This window comes from Balaenoptera ricei, chromosome 7 (assembly GCF_028023285.1).
Source record: "Balaenoptera ricei isolate mBalRic1 chromosome 7, mBalRic1.hap2, whole genome shotgun sequence".
Lineage (NCBI taxonomy): Eukaryota > Metazoa > Chordata > Mammalia > Artiodactyla > Balaenopteridae > Balaenoptera > Balaenoptera ricei.
The window spans coordinates 62182340-62205727 of NC_082645.1; the positions used below are offsets into that span (position 1 = coordinate 62182340).

The 23388-nt window shown below is 42.1% G+C and overlaps 1 long non-coding RNA gene across 3 annotated transcripts in view; it reads right to left on the bottom strand.

The window, feature by feature from the left end:
- Positions 1–23052, bottom strand: part of LOC132368552 (uncharacterized) — a 39877-nt gene extending 16825 nt beyond the window's left edge. For 2 of the 3 annotated variants that reach the window (XR_009504121.1, XR_009504123.1), the window contains exons 1-4: positions 22564–23052; positions 21119–21274; positions 18533–18644; positions 18331–18446 (exon numbers count right to left, since the gene is read on the bottom strand). This is a non-coding gene — a long non-coding RNA (uncharacterized LOC132368552). Of the gene's footprint in view, positions 1–591; positions 702–18330; positions 18447–18532; positions 18645–21118; positions 21275–22563 lie in introns of those variants that run through there. The other variant, XR_009504122.1, reaches the window with a different exon arrangement.
- Between the last annotated feature and the right edge of the window lie 336 nt (positions 23053–23388).

The following is a 23388-nucleotide window of genomic DNA, read 5'->3' on the forward strand; positions in this document are numbered from 1 at the left end:
AGCTGTAACTAAGTAGCCCACCTGCCGCAACTAAGGAGCCCACATGCCGCAACTAAGGAGCCAGCAAGCCGCAACTAAGGAGCCCGCCTGCTGCAACTAACACCCCATGCAACCAAATAAATAAATAAATATTTTAAAAAACAAAAACAAAAGGGCTCACACTTTTGACTGCAGGAAAATCTTGTCTCATCAGATCCTCTGCTTTCATTTTACACCATAGAAACGTTTGTTACTTGGTCCCAAATTGCATGAAGTCCTTCTTTGCTGAGATAAACAAAGCTTTGCCATTTTTAGTACTTTTGATGGCAAACAGATTCTACAGATCTGGCTGCCCAGACAAGCCGACTGATGGGCAGATATTTATGAGTCTGCACATAACTGAGGGATGCCCTTACAATGCAATAATTCTTAAGCCCACATCTGCCAACCTCCAGGGCATAATTATTTTATTTTTAAAATTGCACCCTGTGCAACACAGCCCTTGGGTACTTGTAGAGAAAATGAGCACATTATAACAAATAAAATACTACAGAACAACTAATAGTTTAAACCCATTAAAAATAAGAACCCACAAAATAGACTTACTGCTGGGCCACTGGGAAGGAACAAAATCCTTTAACCACTAAGACCGGGATGCACTGGAAAGGAGTGACTTTGCTTAGGCAATGCAGGAGAAGCAGGAGTAGGTAGAGGGAAGAGGGCTGGAGGAGGAAAACATCAAGCTTTATTTGGAGCACATTACTTCCCAGCAGGCCCACCAAAGGTCCCCACATATGGCCCAGGCAGCACTGGCCCACATCTGCCCTGAGGACCATAGGTAGGTAGGTCATATTTGGTTTCTTGAGATGTGTAGTCCAAATTTACATCACTAGCTGAAGCCTTCCCTATTTCATTTTCCTGCCAGACTTAGAACCTGATGTCATCTCCCTCACTTTTCCAAATAGGAAAAGTCCTTTTATATGTTATTTTAAAACTTAAATAGAACTTATTTATTTCATATACACAAATCATAACAGTAAAAATGTATAAATAAGTGTACACAGGCATATGGCATACACACGTTTACACACGCACTCCCACATGTGTATCTGTGAACTTGCCCTTCCCCAGATGACAACATAGGATAACATAATTAATCTACCAGCCAAAATACAAAGCCAGTAGGCATTCTTGAAATGAGTGTACTCTAACTTTTCTTTAAGCCTCCACAAAGTTTTGCATTGCTATCAAAATATTTTTGGAAATTCTGTAATGTTTCTCCTTTTCCCTTGGCTTCTTATTTCTGGCAAGGACTAAACCCCAAAATATCTTTCCTCTGGGACACTGAAATAACTGTCCCAAAGCAGCTGCCAGAGCTACAGCTATTCAGAATTTTAGGACAGATTTCAAGGAAGGCCATTTGCAATTTTAATTATTAGAGTCAAAAGCCCCACCTTCTCAGATTCTCTAAGAACAGGTATGGGGGGGGATGAGGGGTAGGGGTGGTAATCTTCCTGGATTCTCTCATTTTCGTTCATGACTCTATCTGCTGTTTCACTTCTGCTTCTTCCCTCCTTCTGTCTTTGCCCCACCCCTCCTCTGGGTTTTATTTTAGATGTAAAGAAAAAACCAGCAAACCACTCCCTCTCCCCCCAGTGCTCTGAAGTTGTATTCCTCCTCTGCTAACTTTCCAAAAGCTCTCTTACTATAATGGTACCACGGAACTGGGTTCTTTTTACCCAGGATCACCTCCCTCAAGCTTAGAACAAGTTAGAGGAGGTATCTGGTAGATAAAGAGAGAAAGAAAGAGGTCTTCACCAGCAAGTACAGCTGCCTGACTGGCCCAAACTGAGGGACTTCCTGCAGACAAATAAGGTTTGGACCCATTATATAGCACACAGGAACCCTGACTGTGCTTGTGTCCAGGCTATTCACCTTTACATCAGTGGTTCTCAACCCTGGTTGCATCTCAGAGCCACCTGGGAATGGTTACAAAAAGTACCTTTGTCAAACAAAAAACAAAACAGAAAACAAACAAACAAAAACTTTGTGCAAGTCTGATGCACTGAATCTGGGCCTGGGCCTGAGAGTCTCAATTTTTTAACAGCTCCCAGATGATTCCATTGTGCAGCAGGGTTAAGATTTAGTTCGTGGAAGCTATCCAACCCTGAGCTTACTCCCTTCCTTCCAAATACACCCCAGGAGATTCCTCTGCCTGTTCTCACACCAAAGATTTCTGGGAGCCAGGAAATAGAGTACCACAGCCTAGGGAATGCAGTTTAGTTTTCGAAGGGAAAGGGGTTGAAAAGAGAGGAGGTGCCAGGGCATGGGGGAGGCTGGCCTTGGTGGTCCTCCGGGACCCCCTGGATGTGATGGCACACAGCTGGTGTACATGAGGCCACCTCCTCTCCCCAGCGTCTGATTCTCTCAGGACTTGGAGGATGAGATACTTTAGGAGTCATAATTCTGTTTCTTTCCTGCCTGGGTAGGAGAGGGGGAAAACTAAGTTATGGAGGACACTGGAGACTCAGGAACTGTGATGCAGAGACTTGGGAAAAGAATACAATCCCCAGCCAGCAAGAGGGCAATTTAAAAATTAAGTCACATCTATGCTGAAAAGGTTAGGATACAATAACGAGTATGATTTTACATGCAGATCGTAGCTGGAGAGACACACAGCTGCTGCCGTGACAGCCCACTCCTGGTCACAGGACTCAGCTGGCCTGGGGAAAGTGGCTCCAGAAGCCCCCAAACATGACGGCCACTTCAGACCCTCCAGCTGCTCACCACACAGTTTGGAAAGAATAAGGAGGCCCCTCCTTGGAGCCCAGAGTTCTAACAAACCCCCGGGGCTTCCAACCCCCCCCCCCCCCCGGTTGCTGAGGCAACTGGTGGGCACCGTCTGATTCTTCTAGGCCGGACCAGTGCTGGGAGACGGGCTTGCCCTGCTGCTCAGCTCTCGCTCAGAGATTCTTGGCTCTCTGCCAGCCTCCCTCTGGCACGTTGACGGCTGCTGTTGTGCTCTTGGCTTCTTCTATACAGACAAGGTCTCCCTGCCTCTCCCCGTCTTTCTTCCAATCTCTCTCTCCCCAGCTGTCTCAGGGTTTATGTGGGAAAGCATGAGCTTACTGCCTATGAAAGAGACTTTCAAGGCCATGCCTTCCCCCGCAGCCTCTGGAGTCAACTGTGTCCAGACTGTGTGAAGGGGACTGAACCGGAGCGGGTGACTATTTGCATTCTCTGGGTAGAGTTGCTAAATGTTTCTGGGTTTCCCCTGGCACGGTTCTGATTAGTGAGCATCCAAAACTCAGGTCCTTGCCCTCAGAAACAATCGTGAAAAGCATGGGCTGCAGGACTAATGCAGATGTGCAACACGGATGGGTTCCAGCTAGGAAGGAGCAGGGGTTTACATTTTCTTGTTCAATTAAAACCCTCCTCATTCACACGACCTTGGTGCTTCCAACTTAATGAAGTTCCATTACTTCAAATTCTGGGTGTGTTTCTTTTTTTTTTTTTTCCTCCAGAAGAAGTTCAAGCAATGACCAAATGAGAGTGAATGATCTCTGTTTCAGATAATGAACCTCCAGAGGCCAGGCTGAGCTGTGCCCCACCAAACCAGCATGTGTCAGCCTGTGCTGGTCACCACGACTCCTTCCAGACTCAAGCCATCCAGCTGACTCCTCTGGGGCTGGGGGATGGTCCCTTCTTAGAGCTTCAGCATGATATTAGTAAACATGTGTACCTCCCAACTTAAAGAACAGCGTTTTTTTAATGAAATGAAACCACGTAACCTACTGTATTTGCATTCTAATCTAACAGTCAGACCTGGACACTGAATGTGATGTATCTTTAAAACTTATCAGAGTGATCACATACCAAGGAAAGGGAATAGGAATGCCCAAAGGCAGGTCCTCCTACAGGAGGAGACTGGCAGGAACGCCGTGCCTGGAACAAGCACTCCTGCTGGAGGGGTTTCTTACCCTGTTTTGTTCTTAGAAACCAGAAAAACATGAAATGTAAAAAGGGCTCCAGTTCTAACCATCCCACTCAGGCCTAGCCCCAGGCAAAAGGAGAAACCGAGCCAGCCGGGCCAGGCCAGGCTTCCAGCCCCATCTGCCCCTGTAAAAGCCAAGGACCCAGTCAGGGACACCCTACTCTCCAGCCCAGAGGAGACAGAGTGGCTCAGGGGCACGTGCATTCCAGAAATCTCTGTGTATAGGAAAGAGAGCAGAAAAGACAGAGAAGTATATCAGGGAATCAATATAATAACCAGCATGATAATAATAACAAAAATAATAATGGCTATGAGGAGTCTTATCCTAGTTCTGCTACTTAGAGGCTTTGTAACCTTGGACAATCATTTAACCTCTCTCTTTCTTCACCTGTAAAATGGTTATAATTATCTACGCTGCCCTTGTCCCAAAGTTGTCATAAGAACCAGTTGAGATCATATGCAAGTTATTTTGAAAACTACAAAGTTGATTTGTAACCTGTTTAGAATATTTATTCTTTTTAAGACTACTTAACCACACCCAAATATTATACCTAGTAGATAGTATCTTAGTTATCAGTTGATGGCTAAATATGCAGAATTTGGTGGGCACATCTGCTATAGTGTATTTTTCTTATACTAGTCCAAACTGTTACTGAGGATATGTAAATAGCCTCATTGCGTAAAACCAGTTATCATGGCATTTGCTAAAGTGGGCTTCTACCAGTGATGTGGTCTGGTTTCAAGGGTCCTTAAGGGGTGCTCTGCACACCTCTGAATGGGTGGTGCACATCTTTAACTAGACCACATAAAAATTCTCTCTATTCAGAAATGCAAATCAAAACTACAATGAGATATCATCTCACACCGGTCAGAATGGCCATCATCAAAAAATCTAGAAACAATAAATGCTGGAGAGGGTGTGGAGGAAAGGGAACTCTCTTGCACTGTTGGTGGGAATGTAAATTGATACAGCCACTATGGAGAACAGTATGGAGGTTCCTTAAAAAACTACAAATAGAACTACCATACGATCCAGCAATCCCACTACTGGGCATATACCCTGAGAAAACCATAGGTCAAAAAGAGTCTTGTACCAAAATGTTCATTGCAGCTCTATTTACAATAGCCAGGACATGGAAGCAACCTAAATGTCCATCGACAGATGAATGGATAAAGAAGATGTGGCACATATATACAATGGAATATTACTCAGCCATAAAAAGAAATGAAATGGAGGTATTTGTAATGAGGTGGATGGAGTTAGAGTCTGTCATACAGAGTGAAGTAAGTCAGAAAGAGAAAAACAAATACAGTATGCTAACACATATATACGGAATCTAAGGGGAAAAAAAAGCCATGAAGAACCTAGTGGCAAGACGGGAATAAAGACACAGACCTACTAGAGAATGGACTTGAGGATATGGGGAGGGGGTGGGGTGAGATGTGACAGGGTGAGAGAGTGTCATGGACATATATACACTACCAAATGTAAAATAGGTAGCTAGTGGGAAGCAGCCGCATAGCACAGGGAGATCAGCTCGGTGCTTTGTGACCACCTAGAGGGGTGGGATGGGGAGGGTGGGAGGGAGGGAGATGCAAGAGGGAAGAGATATGGGAACATATTGTATATGTATAACTGATTCACTTTGTTATAAAGCAGAAGCTAACACATCATTGTAAGGCAATTATACTTCAATAAAGATGTTTAAAAAAAAAAAATAAATTCTCTCTATTCTCATTGAGCACAGCTATCTCTGTGATTTGTGAGTTGGCTGCTCAATGAGTTCAAAAAAACATTTCCCTCTAGCTCCGGCTGGCAAGATGTCAAGATTGAAAAACACATTTCCTGGTACTCTTTCTTGCCCCAATTGGGATGAATGACCCTAATTCTCACCAGCCCATTTCCTTAAGGCATTAGCAGTGATTGAATCTCTGCCCATCCCAATGAGCCTCACACAGACAATTTTATTTTATTTTTTATTTTTTTAAATATATTTATTTCATTTATTTATTTTTGGCTGCGTTGGGTCTTCGTTGCTGTGCGCGGGCTTTCTCTAGTTGCGGTGAGCGGGGGCTACTCTTCACTGCGGTGGCTACTCTTGCTGCGGAGCACGGGCTCTAGAGCGCAGGCTCAGCAGTTGTGGCGCACGGGCTTAGCTGCTCCGCGGCATGTGGGATCTTCCAGGACCAGGGATCGAACCCGTGTCCCCTGCATTGGCAGGCGGATTCCTAACCACTGCGCCACCAGGGAAGCCCCCACAGACAATTTTAATGCACAGCAGCACCCATAATAGAGAGAACTATGTTGTGAAACTTCAAATTTACCTTTAATTCCATCTTTGACAGAGCAAATTGCAGCCATGGGTTATACTTTGCTATGGTCACTTAACACTAGTTGGAAATTCAGGCACCCTTCAGTTTGTAAAAGTTTCCCTCTCCCATTAGCCCCATATCAAATAGAGGCATCTCCATTTCTATCTTGATGGCTTTCAGTCCACACAAAGGGTTCATCTTGACAAGGAGGTGGTATAGGAAGGACAGCCAGAAGCCAGTGTCCCTGAGGAATTGGGGACGTAATAGGAGAGACAATGAGACAGCCAAGTGTCCTCTTACTGTACCTACATTCACTGTGCACTTGTTAAGTGCTGCTGAATGAGGAAGGAGTTTCATGAAACACAAAAACACTACAAGTAATATTCACTCATTCTTAAGTGACCAAGCATCATTTATCTGCTATAAAGTTTCAGAGAAGACAAAGATAACAGCAACATCACCACTGACTACTATCTCTCTTTATTCTCACAACAAACCCATGAGGTACTATGATTCCCATTTTATAGATGAGGTAATAGGAGGCTTAGAAAAGTTGAGTAACTTGCCTAATAGTCAATAGATATTGGGTGGCAGACAAAAAATTCCAATCCAGATTTATCTGATTCCCAAGCCCTTTCTCTTTACCATTATACTCAGCTGCCTACCACTGTCCAGAGGTGTGAATCAGGAAACCTTTAGGAAGGTGAGGCTTGAATTGGCGCTTGAGGGCAGTGTATGGTTTGGATTGCCTTGGATTAAGGAAGAAGGGAAGACGGCATAATCCAAATCCAAATCGCTGAGTTTGTATCCCCAGGACACAAAACACTGCTTTATATATGGTATATGCTCAATATCTATTTAAAGAATGAATGAATGAGAAACAGTACAAATAAAAACAAGGAGATGGGTCCAAGGATGGAGAGCAAGGGCTGGGAAAGGGAAAATGAGAAAGTGGAAGGGGAAAGAAGAGCAAAGAGACCAGACTGGAGCACAGTATTCACTGTGGCAAGGAGCTGAGGTCATCTAAGCCAGGTGGAACTATATGATGGGAGAAAACTGTAGTGTGAGGAGTTTGGATTTAGTCCTATGCATGTCGTAAAATTAATTCCTAAAGAGGGACCCGATAAGGTGAAAGCCATGATTTAGAAGGATTCATCTGGCTCCAGTGAGCAGGAGGGGCTGGAGGTGGAGGGACCAGAGACAGTGAGACCAGCAGACGATGAACACTGGGGCACTCACTAAGGAGGACCTGGGGGCTCTGATTGGTGAGCTAGGGTAAGAGGCAAGCACAGACTTGTGTCTTAGTTAGACAAGAGAAGGAGGTGTTTACAGCAAGCAGAGGACAGCAGGGAAACACACAATCTCTCTTCATCTCCAGGGCACTCTGATATGGAGATACTTTGAAAATATTCAGCTAAGCCTCACTGTACAAACAATTACCTTTAAAAATCTTTGGATACCAGGTCAAAGGAATTGGCTACTGGTCTAAGCAAATGGTTACATGTACTTTTAATGATCTTCATTGACTTGAGTTTTTAAGTCCTCAAATTGAAGCAGTTCTTTGGTTTAAATTAGGTGGATCCTCTTGCTAATAAGAGTTATGAACCATAGGTGGCCACTTCTACAGAAAATTCCCCAGCCAGATGGCCAGCTTGTTGAGAACAAGGATGGGGCCTTCTCCTTTCGGGAGAACCTCACAGTGGATTCAGCACTGGGTACATAGAAATGAACACTTCACAAATACATACTGTCTTGACTTTCTAGTCACTGAGAGAGATTTGTCCTTATGGCCTATACAGACTTGGCACTCAGCTGCTTCTGGTAAATGCTCAAAGAGCAACTGGGGCATCAAACACTTGTGTCCAACATCAGTTCTCTGACTACACCTTGATCACATGCACCCACAGGGGTTGTGCCTTTAAGAAATGCACCTTAGGGTTCTTGGATATTAGTAGTATTCTCTGAACAGAAGGCGTTTTGAAAGTGCAGATACATAGATGTCCATCAATCATTCAACAAACATTTGCTGTGTGCCTGCTATATATATATATATATATATGTATATATATATATACATATATATACACACACACACACACACACACACACATATGCCAGGCACTGTTTATGGCACTAAAAATATATCAGTAAACAACATGGGTAATCCTGCCTTCATGAAGGTTACCTTCTAGTAGAAGGAGAAAAATGATAAGCAATAAATATAATAAAAAAGTGAATTAGTAGATTGGAAAGTGATAAGTACCATGGAGAAAAGAAAGAGTATCATGGTTGTGGGTGGTATCATAATTTTAAATAAGGTGGTCAAAATCAGCTTCATTGAGATGGTGATATTGATAAGCGACCTGAAAGTGATAATTGCCCGTGTTGTCTGTTAGTTATAATACTTAAATTTGAAGTCTTTCTTCAAACTTAAGGTAAAAATAAAACATTAGCTTATATCTGGTATAAGGAGAATTGGGGACTGGCCTTCTTATTATGAAACTAATCAGACACATATTTTATACACTTGTATTTTAACAACAAAAGCAATTAGAAAGCTTAATCTTCCAAGGGAAACTGTGTTAAAATACCATCTCCAAAATCTTTCTGTGTAACGAAACTCCCCTCGTTAAAACATGGGCCCCGCCTGTCAGTGCCGCTCTCTCTCAGGTACCGGTCTTCCTCTGAAGACTACAATAACAACTGCTCTCTTACCAAGATTAAAAACAGAAACCAAATTTTTGTAGGGAATAGTTAGTAGCCAACAGCAAGTTTTAGCATTAATGCAGCGGCATATGAACAAATTACAAAAATTCCCTTTGCTAGAGAAACGATCAGCTGTCTTACCGATCACCCAGCAAGCAGCCTTTATTTCCCACTTGGTACTATATTTATGGCTTTTATGGGGGAAAAAAGAGGTTGAGATTTATGGGTTGAATAAATTTGATATCTGTCTAACCAATGATAACAATTCACGTTTAAGTGCATATTGCTAAATTTGTAATCTCTCTTCCAGATTCTAAGCTATTGTAATATGCTTCTTTTGAAGACTTTCAGATTTCAAATGGCTCCCAAATCTAGAAAATTATCTTACTGGTCAGCTAGCCAAGGCATTGACCTTGAATGAAACCAGTTTAGAGAGAGTTCCCCTGGGGTACTTTCAAGAATTCTGAAACATAATGTGTGTCTGAGAAATTAGCAAATTCACAACATGTGTTTCTGTTACATGATTATAACTGGGTTTCTGAGTGGTGTTCACGGCTACTAAGTGGTTCTGCTCAAAGATTCACCCCCAGTACCTCCACATGTCTGCCTCCTGCCCGCATTCCTCTGCTGGTGTATAAATCTTCACTCTGACCTTGCTCAACACAGCTCAGGTCTTCCCTGATTCTGTGCTGCCAAGACCAGAGTGCATGGCTGAAACATTTTTGAATACTCATGTGAAAGGAACTCAACTTCTGCTTTTGGGTCATTTAGTAACAGTTGCTCTATTTCCTTTTCTTCTATTAAGCAATTCTATTTGCACAGGAAAATATAACCAGCAAGTGACTTTTTTTTTTACCAAGTAATAAAAACAATGATAATAAACTAAACTATGCCAGACATTTACATAACATACTCCATGCTCACTGGTCACATCTGGCAATGTGTTGTGAGCCCTTTCAGAGGAGAAATAACAAAGAACTTAAAAGAACTTTACAGAGAAAAGAAAGCATGGTTTAATTGCGATTTGACCTGATGAGAAACACTTCCTGCTTCAAGCAAAAAAACTTCAGACTATTAGGCACATTATCAGACTGATGTTTGAATACCCCTGTTTATTTTCTCCATCTTTTGCCAGATGCTCAATTCCAAGACTTGGTCTAGAACCAATAAATACTTCCCGTTAAAGCACAGGCAGGAAATAGATTCTTCCACAGGAGGGCTCAACAGGAAAGCTCAAGCACTATCTCCTTGACCTATCCATTCTTGAGGTTCCATTCATGACTTTCTACATGCATCGAGCAACCCTGTATCTCACTATAACCTCAACCATCCCCCTATTGTGTAGATGAATTGACTGTGACAAGATGAAGTGATCTGCCCAAGGTCCAAGCGCAGGTGTCAGCACCAGAACTAGAACTCGGGTCTCCAGACTGCAGAGGTGCTCTACTGCCCAAGGTTACACAAGTAATTAACGAAAAGTACAATTATTCCCTGCTTTCCAGCTTCTAGCAACACCCAACTCCCCTACCCTCTAATACCTCCCTCAACACACCTAGCCTGTGACTCACACACAATGGGAATATCTTACTGCTATAACATGCACTTGTATACACTCTCTATTCTATGTCATTTGGCTGAGTGCTGCCTGTCTTAGATGCAGCGCTGATATTCAAAATATTTTACAACTGGTATGGCCTAGGCATTGACCAGTCAGAAGGGATGCTGGCTTACTGCTGGATCAAGTACCTGGAGGCTACCCTCCCCCTGCAATAGGCCCCTGTAGCTGCAGGTGTGGGGGGAGATTAGAGGGACTCCAGGAAAGACTTGCTTAGGGGCAGCTTCTGAAGGGAAACTTGTAAAGGATCCCGTCTTCTGTAATTTGTGCACCATGTGCACAATGTTTCCGATTTATTATTCATTCAACAAATATTAAGCAACTACAATGTGAGGAACCTTATGAGAAAAGCAAAGGCAGTCAGACATGCCCTCATGTCCTACCTTATTTCCTGGTAGAATAGATAAGAAATGTATCTCAGTAGCTACAGTAGAAACCAGAACTTTGTCTATGTTTTAGGATAGGTCCAGGAAAATGGGTATGGCTGTTGACAAAAAAAGAAGAGATCCTTTCTGGTTGTAGATCATAGAAGGCTTTCTGGAGGGCTCATTTCAGCTGTGGCTTTTAAAGGGTGGGGAGGAGTGATGATCATTTTTGTAATATATAGAAATATTAAATCACCATGTTGTGCACCAGGAACTAACACTGTAGGTCAATTATACTTCAAAAACAAACAAACAAACAAACAAACTCACAGAAAAAGAGATCAGATTTGTGGTTACCAGAGGCAGGGGGTAGAGTGAGGGAGAACTGGATGAAGGTGATCAAAAGGTACAAACTTCCAGTTATAAGTACTAGGGATATAACGTACAACATGATAAATATAATTAACATATATGAAAGTTGGCAAGAGAGTAAATCCTGAGTTCTCATCACAAGGAAAAAAATTTTTGCTTTATTTTGTATCTATATGAGATGATGGATGGTCACTAAACTTATTGTGGTGATCATTTCATGATGTATGTAAGTCACATCATTGTGCTGTATACCTTAACCTTACACTGTATGTCAATTACATCTCAATAAAACTGGAAGGGAAAAGAAATGAATGAATGAATGAATGAATGGTGGGGAGGATTTGGCGAGGAGGAGCTAAAAGGGATGAACATTCCAGACTTCGGGAAGAAGACGAACGGCACACATTCCTGAGAAATGGTAGGGTAGAGAAAGGCGGCAGTGGCTGGACTGAAAGGTGCTGGAGGGCACTGGTGGTGCCTGTGTAGGCATCTGCTCCGAGTCGTGTGGCAGACCAGGTAAGGGGGCTCAGCAAGGACCACATGCTCGGATCAAGGCTCCCTGGGGTTCAGCGCCTGCTCCCTAAGGGCCCTCTCATTTCCAAACTGGCCAGGCGCTCCCTCCACACCCCCTCCCCGTTCTGACCATACTAGAGAACAAATAGGCATTTGCCAAGTGGCCTAAGGGATTACATGCCCTTGCCTGGCTCCGAGGATTCAATGTTGCCCCTGGAATCGCTGCCCAGGAACAGGATGCATTCTCTCAGCCTGCTTGGAGGCAGCCCAGCGCTGCACCTGGCTCCAGTCCAATCCGGTGTGGGAGCCAGGAGAGAGTATGTGGCAATGGGCGGTGGGTGCTCCCTGGTTCCTAGCACTGACTCAGCTGAGGCTGGAGGTGGGAAAGGGGAGGGTTGGTCAAAGGCAGATTTAAAATAGGAGTAGGCAGACAACACGGGGAGAAGTCATTTGAGAAGAATGATGGATTTCTCAGAGTCTGCTGTAGACAAAATTGGAAGAGAGTTAAAAGTCGTTTTTACCGTCTCCTATAGAATATAAGCGACCCTCATAATTTTAGTTGAATGACAAGAACTAGCTACATGCTAATTGGAAAGAGCGCGGTGTCTGGAGTTTCCTAATCTGGTCCAAGTCCCTTCCTTGTCAGGAGAAGAGCACAATTCCTATTTACCTAGAAATGATGCATTGGCAGGGAGGGTTCATGGATTCATGATGAAGTCTAGGAAAAGGAAAGTTAGTGAACAATAATTTGTTCTTGCCTTCTCTATCATAAGGCAAGAAAGATGGAGCTCTGTTCTCCATGACTGGTAGAGTCTTAAACAAAAATATTTGTAGAGCAAATGCAGGTTAGGATAACCAGCTACCCTTGTCTGACTGACAACTGTGTTCCCTGAGAACAGCCAACTCCCTCTGTTCTTATTCTACACCCACCAATCTGCCTTCTCATCTGCAATCTGGTTTCCTGAGTGGACTTGCTTTGGAGCATCCTGTATACATAACTAGCTCCCGTTTTCAAACAAAGCCTTTCTTCTATTGCATTATTTTTCATATTGGAGTCTTCAATCATATTCTTAGAGGTCCAGGAATTCTTTAGAATAATTTTAAAATTTTGTGTTTTCATTTTAAAGATAATACAAAAATTTTAACACAAGCATCACCTGGATCGCCACCTTTTCATAGAGCAATGCCAATGTTCAGACTAGATTTGCATTTCTGACTGTTTTGATCAAGTGATCACATAAAGTCTCATGATGTAAGTACGAATACAATGTTTCTCAAAGTGGGATATATTCAAGAGTCTACAAGTTCTCAAGTTTGAGAAATATTTCCTATTTTAGATAATCTGACAAGCTGGTCTATACGTCAGTTTCTTATAAGTTTGGCTATATGAATTAATCCTTTCCAGCCTAATCACCCTGAGTAAAGGGGCCCGGGAGTTACTTGATGTGTAAAGCTGAGGATCAGATCCGTGGTATCTGTACCAGTATACTGCCAGTCAGTGAAGCAACCAGCCAGATGACCTCCTCCTGAAAACCTCTACTCTCTTCTATGTGATAGATGGATTGTAATTGGTTCATCAGACAAACCCATCTTAGATTTGAAACAGAAGACTCTCTGATCCTGGGTAAATCCCTTAATCTCTGCTCTCAATTTTGTAAAATACAGGTGATACTAGCACCACCACTACTACCAACAACAGGGATCTTGTGCTAATAATTTCACACTTTCTGCCGTGCCGGGTCTGACCGACCCTGCTCCTGACACAGTGCACTAAGGGGCTTACAATTTGCCAAGAGACCAATGAGATAGGGAGGCATGCGAAGGAATATTTTGGGAGTCATCCCTGAGGTCTGAAGACTAGCTCTGGTGGAACTGTGATAAGTGTCTTTAGGCAAATAGCACATCTCAGAGACATCTTAGAGTCTGGGTGGGAGTAGCAATAAGCCTATTTTGGAGGCAAGTAACAAAGTAACAGAGGACTCGTTGGCTCTTGTAACTGGAGTGCAGAGGTGGATCAGGCTTCAGGTTCAGCACTGCCCTCGGGACCCTTTCTTTCTGCCACTCTGCCTTGCCACCCACAGTTTGACTCTCCTCATGGGCATAGGGTGCCTGCCACGTGCTTCCTCATTTGGAGATGTTCAGCATTCCAAGCAAGAATTGTAAGGTTCACCCTGATTAGAGTCCTCCTTGACATCTGTCTTCTCCAACATTCACATCCAATCTGTCAGAAAATGGTTCTACCTTCAAATTTTATCCAACATCTAACACCTCTCACCATCTCTGCTGCTACTACCCTATTGCCAATCATCAACGTTTCATCTGCATTACTGGAGTCATCTCCTAACTGGTCCTCCCTGCTTCTGCTCCTGTCCCTCCTACCGCAGCCTGAACGATACTTTAAAAGATATAAGTCAGATCATGTCACTGCTCAGAATCTTCCAACTGATTCCCATCTCACTGGAGTAAAAGCTGATGACCTTGCAATGCCCTGTAAGGACATGATCTGACTCCCCTGTAACCTCTGACCTCAGCCTCTGCCACCTCCCTCCCTTTCATACTCTACTCCAGCCACACTGGCCTCCTGTTTCTGTTAACAGGCCAGGTGTGCTCAGCTTCTGACCGGGGACTTTATACTGGCTGTCCCCTCTGCTTGGGACAGTCTTCTTCTGGAGAACCACATGGCCCACCTAAGTCATGTTGTCAGTGAGGCCTACCCAGGACACCCCTTTGCAAACTGTAATGCCCGCAGACTCTCTGCATTCACAATCCTTCTACACTGCTTGTATTTGTCTATAGCACTGCTCACCTAGTGTATTTATTGATTTGTTGACTGTTAACTCCCAGCTTGAATGTAAGGGATTTGTGTCTATTTGTATTATTGATGTACCTACAGACCCTAGAACAGTATTTAGTTCATAGCAGATGCTCAAAAATTTGTTGAATTAATGAATGAACAAATTGGACTGGCTTGGATACCCACTGTTCTTCTGAACTCTTAGGTGGGGAATGCCTAAGTCCTTAAAGCTAAGAGTACAACCTACCAAGGTTGGACCAAGCTGGGTGTCTCCAGAACCTGGAATTTAGATTATGCTCTAAGAAAGAATCTAGCACAAATCAACAGATAATCAGTGAGGTTAACAGCACCTATGATGCTTATTTAACATGATTATCCTTGGGTCCCACCATAAACTTACAAATCAAAATTTCGAGAGGCAGGGGTCACAAATCTGCTTTTTATTGGTGTGTTCATTTGTCTCTTTTAATCAGCAGCCTGCAGCTGATTCTTCCATTAACTAAAACAGAATAGTCTGGATAGCACGTGTAAATGCTTGGCAGGAGCAACCCAGGTGTACTGTAAGACATAACTGGAGTATGGCAAAGAAAATTGAGATATGATACATGGCACTGCCCTATCAGAAAAAAGAACACATAAACAGAAGAAGGAAGATGTAATATCATGTCATCTGCAAATAGTGACATTTTTATTTCTTCCTTTCCAATTTGGGTTTTGTTTTGTTTTGTTTTGTTTGCCTAATTGTTTGGCTAGGACTTCCAGTACTATGTTGACTAAAAAGTGGCAAGAGTGGACACACTTGTCTTGTTCCTGATCTTAGAGGAGAAGCTTTCAGCTTTTCACCTTTAAGTATGATGTTAGCTGTGGGCCTGTCATATATGGCCTTTACTATGTTGAGGTACATTCCCTCTATACCCACTTTGTTGAGAGTTTTTATCATAAACGGATGTTGAAATTTGTCAAATGCTTTCCTTCAATGGGATGATCATATGATATCTATCCTTCATTGTGTTAATGTGGTGTATCACATTGACTGATTTGTGGATCCCTGGAATAAATCCCCCTTTATCATGGCGTATGATTCTTTTAATGTATTATTGAATTCAGTTTGCTAATATTTTGTTGAGGATTTTTGCATCTATGTTCATCAAGTATATTGGCCGGTAATTTTCCTTTCTTGCGGCACCCTTAATCCTGGTTTTGGTATCAGGGTAATGCTGGCCTCGTAAAATGAGCTTGGAAGAGTTCCTCCTCTTCTATTTTTGAAAGAATTTGAGAAGGATTGGTATTAATTCTTTGAATGCTTGGTAGAATTCACCAATGAAGCTGTCTGGTCTTGGACTTTTGTTTGTTGGGAGAATTTTGATTACTCCTTACCAGTAATTGGTCTGTTCAGACTTTTTATTTCATCAAGGTTCAGTCTTAGTAGGTTTTATGTTTCTGGGAATTTACCCATTTCTTTTAGGCTGTCCAATTTGTTAGTGTATAATTGTTCATAGTAGTCTCTTATGATCCTTTGCATTTCTGTGGCACCAGTTTAACATCTCCTCTTTCATTTATGATTTTATTTATTGGAGTCCTCTCTCTTTTTTTCTTGGTGAGTCTAGCTAAAGGTTTGTCAACATTGTTTATCTTTTCAAAGAACCAGGTCTTAGTTTCATTGATCTTTTCTACTTTTTTCTTTTTCTTTTTTTTTTTTTTTTTTTTTCAGTCTCTATTTATTTTCACTCTAATCTTATTTTCTTCCTACTACTAGCTTTGGGCTTCATTTGTTCTTTTTATTCTAGTTCCTTGAGGTGTAAAATTAGGTTGTTTATTTGAGACTTTTATTGTTTCTTGAGGTAGGCATTTATTGCTATGAACTTCCCTCTTAGAACTATTTTTGCTGCATCCTATAAATTTTGATATGTTACATTCCTAATTTTCATCTGTCTCAGGGATTTTAAAATTTTTCTTTAGATTTCTTCTTTGATCCATTTGTTGTTCAGTAGCATGTTGCTTAATCTCCACATATTTGTGAATTATCCAGTTTTCTTCATAAAATCAATTTCTAGTTTTATACCATTGTGGTCAGAAAAGATGCTTGATATGATTTCAATCCGCTTAAATTTATTGACTTATTCCGTGACCTAACATATTATCTATCTTGAAAAATAGATAGAGAAGAATGTACATGCACATGAGAAGAATATATTCTGTTGCTTTTGGATGGAATGTTCTGTAAATATCTGTTAAGTTCATTTGGTCTAACATGTCATTTAAGACCAATGTTGCCTTATTGATTTTTTGTCTGGATGATCTATCCATTGATTTAAGTGGGTTATTAAAGTCCCCTACTATTATTGTATTGCTATCTATTTCTCCTTTTAGATTTGTTAGCATTTGCTATATATATTTAGGTTCTCCTATGCTGGTGTATAAATATTTACAAGTGTTATAAATTCTTGTTGGATTTACTCCTTTATCATTATGTAATGCCCTTCTTTGTCTTTTAGTCTTTGTTTTAAAGTCTATTTTGTCTGGTATAAGTATAGCAACTCCAGCTTTCTTTTGGTTTCCATTTGCACGGACTATTCCATCCCTTCACTTTCAGTCTGTGTGTCCTTACATCTAAAGTGAGTCTTTTGTAGACAGCATATAGGTCAGTCTTTTTTTTTATCCATTCAGCCACTCTATGTCTTTTGATTGGAGAATATAGTCCAGTTATATAGATATTTAAAGTAATTACTGATAGGTATGTGCTTATTGCCATTTTGTTAATTGTTTTCTGGCTGTTTTTGTAGTCCCTGTCTGTTCCTTTCTTCTCTTGCTCTCTTCCTTTGTCGTTTGATGACTTGCTTTAGTGGTGTGCTTATATTCTGTTCTCTTTCTCTTTTCTGTATTTACTATAGGTTTTTGCTTTGTGGTTACCATGAGGCTTACATATAACATCTTACATCTATAACAGTATATTTTACGTTGATAACAACTTAAGTTTTCTGTCATCCCTATTTATAAGAATGCCAGTTATAGTGGATTATGGGCCACCCTACTCTTAATCTTAATCAATTACATCTGCAATGAATGACTCTATTTCCAAATAAGATCACATTCCAAGGTACAAGGAGCTAGAACTTCAACATATGGATTTGGAGGGGACACAATTCAACCCATAAGACCATCCACTTCTCTCATGTGATTCTGAGATCACCAAACAACTTTCTGGTTACTAGCATCGTTCCCCAGGTACACAGGATTTAGCAGTGAGGGTCCTGGAGAACAAACAGGAGTCTCCTGATCACTGGAGATGAATTTCCCCATTGTGAACTGGCATTCTGTTCAAGAGACTTCCGTGAGTCTGGCTAGCATGAATCAGTCCCTGAGAACCTCGTCACTCTAGTTGCACTGACAATGTGAGTTTTGGGGACTACACAACTGTGATTATCTCATTAGGCCTGTTTGCAGAACTGGTTGGCTTCTCTCTCTGATATTATTGTGTTCTCTCTATATCTACAAGAGGGAGTTCCATCTCAGGGTTTAGAAAAAGAGCTCTTGAAGCCAGGAGATACGCCTAGTGCATATCCCTTACAAGCCCTATTTCCAAGCAATCTCCACACCAAACCTAAGGTTCCAGGCCTAACATCCTCAAAAACGAAGAACATCACACTGTGTGCCCTCATTTAAAAGGGGATAGAGGTACCTGAGTTGCAGGCAGGTATTCCCAGATATTTTGCCAAAGATGGTCCATCCTTCCCTGGCCACATCTTCTGTGAACAACAGGCATTTTGAAAAGGGGTACACTTCTGAGAGCTAGTCCTGCAGATCAGGGTAAATACATTTATCAACCCAGGAAAATACCCACCTGCCTTTACTATGCTCTCTGGCAGGATAGCCCCCAATACCTTTTTTATCTGGGAAGCTCCACCAAGAAGGAAGGCCTTGACTTCAACTTAAATATTCTTCCTTGCCATATCCTTTTCTGGTACCATCAAATATCTTTCAAGTGCTGTGTCCCTGGAAAGAATACAGGACTTAAATGGAGGTTCTTAGAAGCCCAGATATTGTCACAAACTAGGAAAACTGTTTTCTTATATTAGCTTAGACATTTTATCAATTAACTTCCTTGTTCTATCCGTAGAAAAGGATATAATAAAAATGGCCTTTAAATGGCTCAGTTATGGTTGGTTAACTATATAACATGAACTCTGCGGGCCATTAGCACTAACTCTAAGCTTGAGAGTTTTAGATCCAGGCCAGGTTTCTTTAAAACTCAAGCCACACATCCAAAACTTGAGTGCAAGGAGATTTCCAAACCCTGGTGGTTGACCCAGAAATTTAATCCAACAAAATTTTAATATAGTAGAAGCCCTCTTAACGAAACACTGCTTAACTAACTAACTGGATTAACGTTCACTCTCTATCCCTCTCTAACCCCCACTGATGCCAGGTGCACTGAATGCTAGGTGACTACTCTTTAAAACAGTATTTTTCAAACTGTAGGTCTTCATATCAATTTACTGGGTTGAAATAAATTCACTGGGTCATGACTAACATTTTTTAAATGAAACATTACAGAACAGTTGAATTGCACCCTTAGAATCAAGTTATTTATTCTAAAATGTGTTGATGTCTATTACATAAAATAATGAAATGAGTGCAAAAGAAAAAAACTCAAAACAAATAAACGACATGAAAAATGATATAAAAATGAAGTTGAATGATTTCTGAAAAGACTCTATAAAGGCAGGTCACTAAAAAATAAATAATAAAAATTGATGTCAAATTAGTGTGAGCTAGAAAACGGTAAAAGATGAAGAAAAAAATTGTAAAGCCTAAAAAACTCCCCACTTATAATTGTTTTACAAGTGTCTTTATGTTCTGTCTCCACTACAGAAAAACAGAGGCTGGAAATCCTAAACGCAATGAATCAACAGTGGGACTAGGGCTTCCCTGGTGGCGCAATGGTTAAGAATCTGCCTGCCAATTCAGGGGACATGGGTTCAAGCCCTGACCACGGAAGATCCCACATGCTGCAGAGCAACTAAGCCCATGGGCCACAATTACTGAGCCTGCACTCTAGAGCCCGTGAGCCACAACTACTGAGCCTGCGCTCTAGAGTCCATGAGCCACAACTACTCAGCCTGTGCTCCAGAGCCTGTAAGCCACAACTACTGAAGCCCGTGCGCCTAGAGCCCATGTTCCGCAACAAGAGAAGCCACTGCAACGAAAAGCCCGCGCACCGCAATGAAGATTAGCCTCTGCTCACCGCAACTAGAGAAAGCCCACGCACAGCAGCAAGGACCCAACGCAGCCAAAAATAAATAAATAAAATTTTTTTTTTAAAAAGTGGGACTAACGCAAGAAAAAACTATGAGTAAGTTTAATCAGAGGACCCACAGTAAGCCCAACACCTCAAGACTGGGGAATGAATGTATACACTTTAAGTAAAAATAAAAAGTTTAAGGTTTAAGGTGTTTTCTAAGCCTCAATCATATCTAATAAAAGGACTTATATATTTTTAAATTTTGGCCAGTCCTTGGAATATGGTGGAATAGGACTTGACAATTATAAACTCACTGCCCCTATCAAGTAAGGAATCACAAAGCATACCCTTAATGTATCAGAGAATATAATAAGATAACATAATTAGGGCGAAGTATGGAAAAAATAATAGTTTCACATCAGGAAGGACTACCCACTTATAAGCTAAAGATTTGTAATCGGCCCAGATAACTAGTTTTCTATGAAACTTTTCCTGTCTCCTCCTTCTCACTGTGCTCTTGCCCCACTACAACTGGCTACTCCTTCGTGTCCCACTGGCTGTTGTAAGTTTGCCTACTCATGGACGTATCAAAGCTCCTGTGATAATTCTCTATAACATCATTATTTATATATGCATGTCCATCAGTGAGACCCTAACCTCCTGGAAGATAAGGACAAGGTCTTGATTGGTATTCCCAGCATCAGCACAGGGTGTGGCATTTGGTAGGTGCTTAGTAAATTTTTGTGGAATGAAAGAATAACTGTGCAAATAAATCAAGCTGTTGTCCTCATTTTCAATAAAAGCAGAAGGTAACTCTGTTTGAAGTAAATCGCAAGTTTGAAATTTAAAAAAAAAGTGTTTTCCAACAACATTTGCTCACTCACTTCATGTCTCTGGGTCACATTTTGGTAGTTCTCGCAATATTTCAAAGTTTTCCATTTTTATTATATTTGTCATGGTGATCTGTGATCAGTGATTTTTGATGTTACTACTGCAAAAGACTATGACTCACTGAAGGCTCAGATGATGGTTAGCATTTTTTAGCAATAAAGCATTTTTAATTAAAAAAAAAAAAAAGTGTTACAGTAATACAAGCAGAACGGCACCGGTGCATCTCTAAGCCAAAAAAGAAAATCACTGGAAAGGTAAAAATTCACTAGCTGCTACAGCTTGGTTGAAATAACCATTAAGACCATTTTGCCTTGACTCTGGATTTTATACGAACCCTTCTGTGATTTTCATTCCCTGCCTTGGATCTTGATCCTTCAAAGGAAGTGCCTAAATAGGCAAGACAAGTATTCTGGTCACTGAAAAGGAGATGTCTTTATACTTCAAACTAATAAGTTGATTTTCTAGCACGAATCAGAAAAGATTCACTGGTCTGAAAAAGAAGAAAAGAAAACTATTGCTTTATTCTCAGGATTTTTTTTCCTTCCATCTCTAAGTATCCAAAATATGATCATTTGTATAACCTAAATTATATAAAGTACTTTTCCTAAGTAACACAGTAATACATACTCTGAAAAGTATGGAAAGGACTAAAAAGTATAAAGCAGGAGAAAAAAAAACACTCATAATTCTACTCCAGCAGAGCATCAACTCTATACTTTGTCATGTTCACTTCCAATTGTCTTTTTTACAGTTTTCTTTATATAATTGAAATTACTATAATGATACCTTTTTATGGTCCTAACAAGATAACTTTATCTATTAAGTTTTTTCTATTCACCTTGCCCCATGAAGAGTTTTCCTTTTTCATAACTTCAAATTTTCTAGAAAAATCTCTCTCTAGGTATCAGATAAATTTTATTAATTATTCAATCCACATTTATTGAACACAAGCTATGTGAAATGTATCAAATTGGTGTCAGAGTATACATAGAAATGACAGTATGTTTAAAGAACTTAAAAAGCAGGTTGAGGAAACAATCCACCTATATGTACACAAAGAAAACATGTCAAGCAACCGCCTGCTTAATGGATCAGGTGGCAAAATAATGGGGTGCATAAGAGGGGATACCCAGGGTAGCTTAGGAGAAAGGGGGCTCATGGCTCTGACAGATAAGACTAGATAAACTCTACATGAATCCTTTCATTGTATCCTCCAGTCAACCTTGTAAGGTGAGTATTATTATTATCTCCATTTCACAGTGGTGGAAACTGCAGTGTAGGGAGATTAAGTAATTTGCCTCAAAGCATAGAGCTAGTTAGTAGGTGGAGCTGAGATTCAATCAAAGTCTTTCTCCAGAGCTGGACTCAGCACTGCCTTCTATGAGGTGTCCAAAAGCCCAGGTGAGTCAAAGAATAAGGGGAGACATCCAATCAAGTGTTAGCAGAAACGAAAAGTATGAGCTTGTTACCTGGGGTTGGGAAGAGAGAGTAATAGGCAAGAAAGGAAAACAAATGCAATAAACATGACTATTCAATGATAGGCTTCCCAGGAGATCACCACGGGCAGGACAGGAAGGAAGGCAAGGTGTCTGGACCATTCTTCAAAGATGCTTAGCACTTCGGTCCTACTGGAAGACAGGGCTTCCCAGGGGACCTCCTCGCTTTTTAATTTCGGACACAATGCCTCGCTTTCACCCCACCACTCGGTATAAGTTTGGGGAGAGGGGTTCCTGGAACAAAGACATTCTTCTACATGGATGCACACTCCGGCTCACATACCTCGGTACATGCTCGCATTCACACACCTTAACCTGGAAGTTTCCCCCGCACTTCTTCTGCCAGTTTCCCACTTGAGGACCACAGAAATGCAGACCTCACTCTCAGATATGGGAGCCCCTTGCAGAGGTTGGTTGGGGAATCGGAGGAGTCACACTGAACCCCGGGCCATCAGGCTCCCGCCATTCAGACTTGAGCACCAGAAGCTAGGTGCGCTCTTGGCCAGTGCCTTCTACAGAAAGCACGGCGCGGCCACACTCCAGCCTCACACCGGCGTTCGGGCACTAGTGCAGCTAAACCGGCCTCAAGGGCTGCGGGGCCTCCGCCAGCCGCCCCTCCTTCCGCGGCTTCAACGCTGACTTCCGCTCCCTTCCCCGGGCCGCGACGCCCCAGCTGTCCCCCAGGCCGCCCGGGGACGTGCGGGAAACAGGAGTTGGCGCTCCCCTCGACGTACGCAAGCGATCACCAGCCTCCTCGTACGACTTCCGCGGGCCCGGCCAGAATTCCGGGGGGGCAGGCGGGAGGGCGCGGCCAGGAACCCCCGCCCCGAGCCCCGCCCCCCCGTGGCTCGCGTTCCCTCCCCCCACCTCCGCTCCGCCTCCACCTCTCCCCTCCCCTTCCGGCTCTCCCTCTTTCCCAGCCTCCACTCTCTTCCCACTCTTACTCCCTCCCTCTCCCTTCTTACCCTCCCCTCCCTCTCTCTTTGCCATGTCCCCTCCCCCTCCTTCTCTTCCCTCCTTCCTTCTTCCCTCCCCCGCGCCCCGCAGGGAAGGGGGCACCTGGCGGAGGTGAAGACCACTTCCCTCCCCAGGGAGCTGGAAGCCGTGA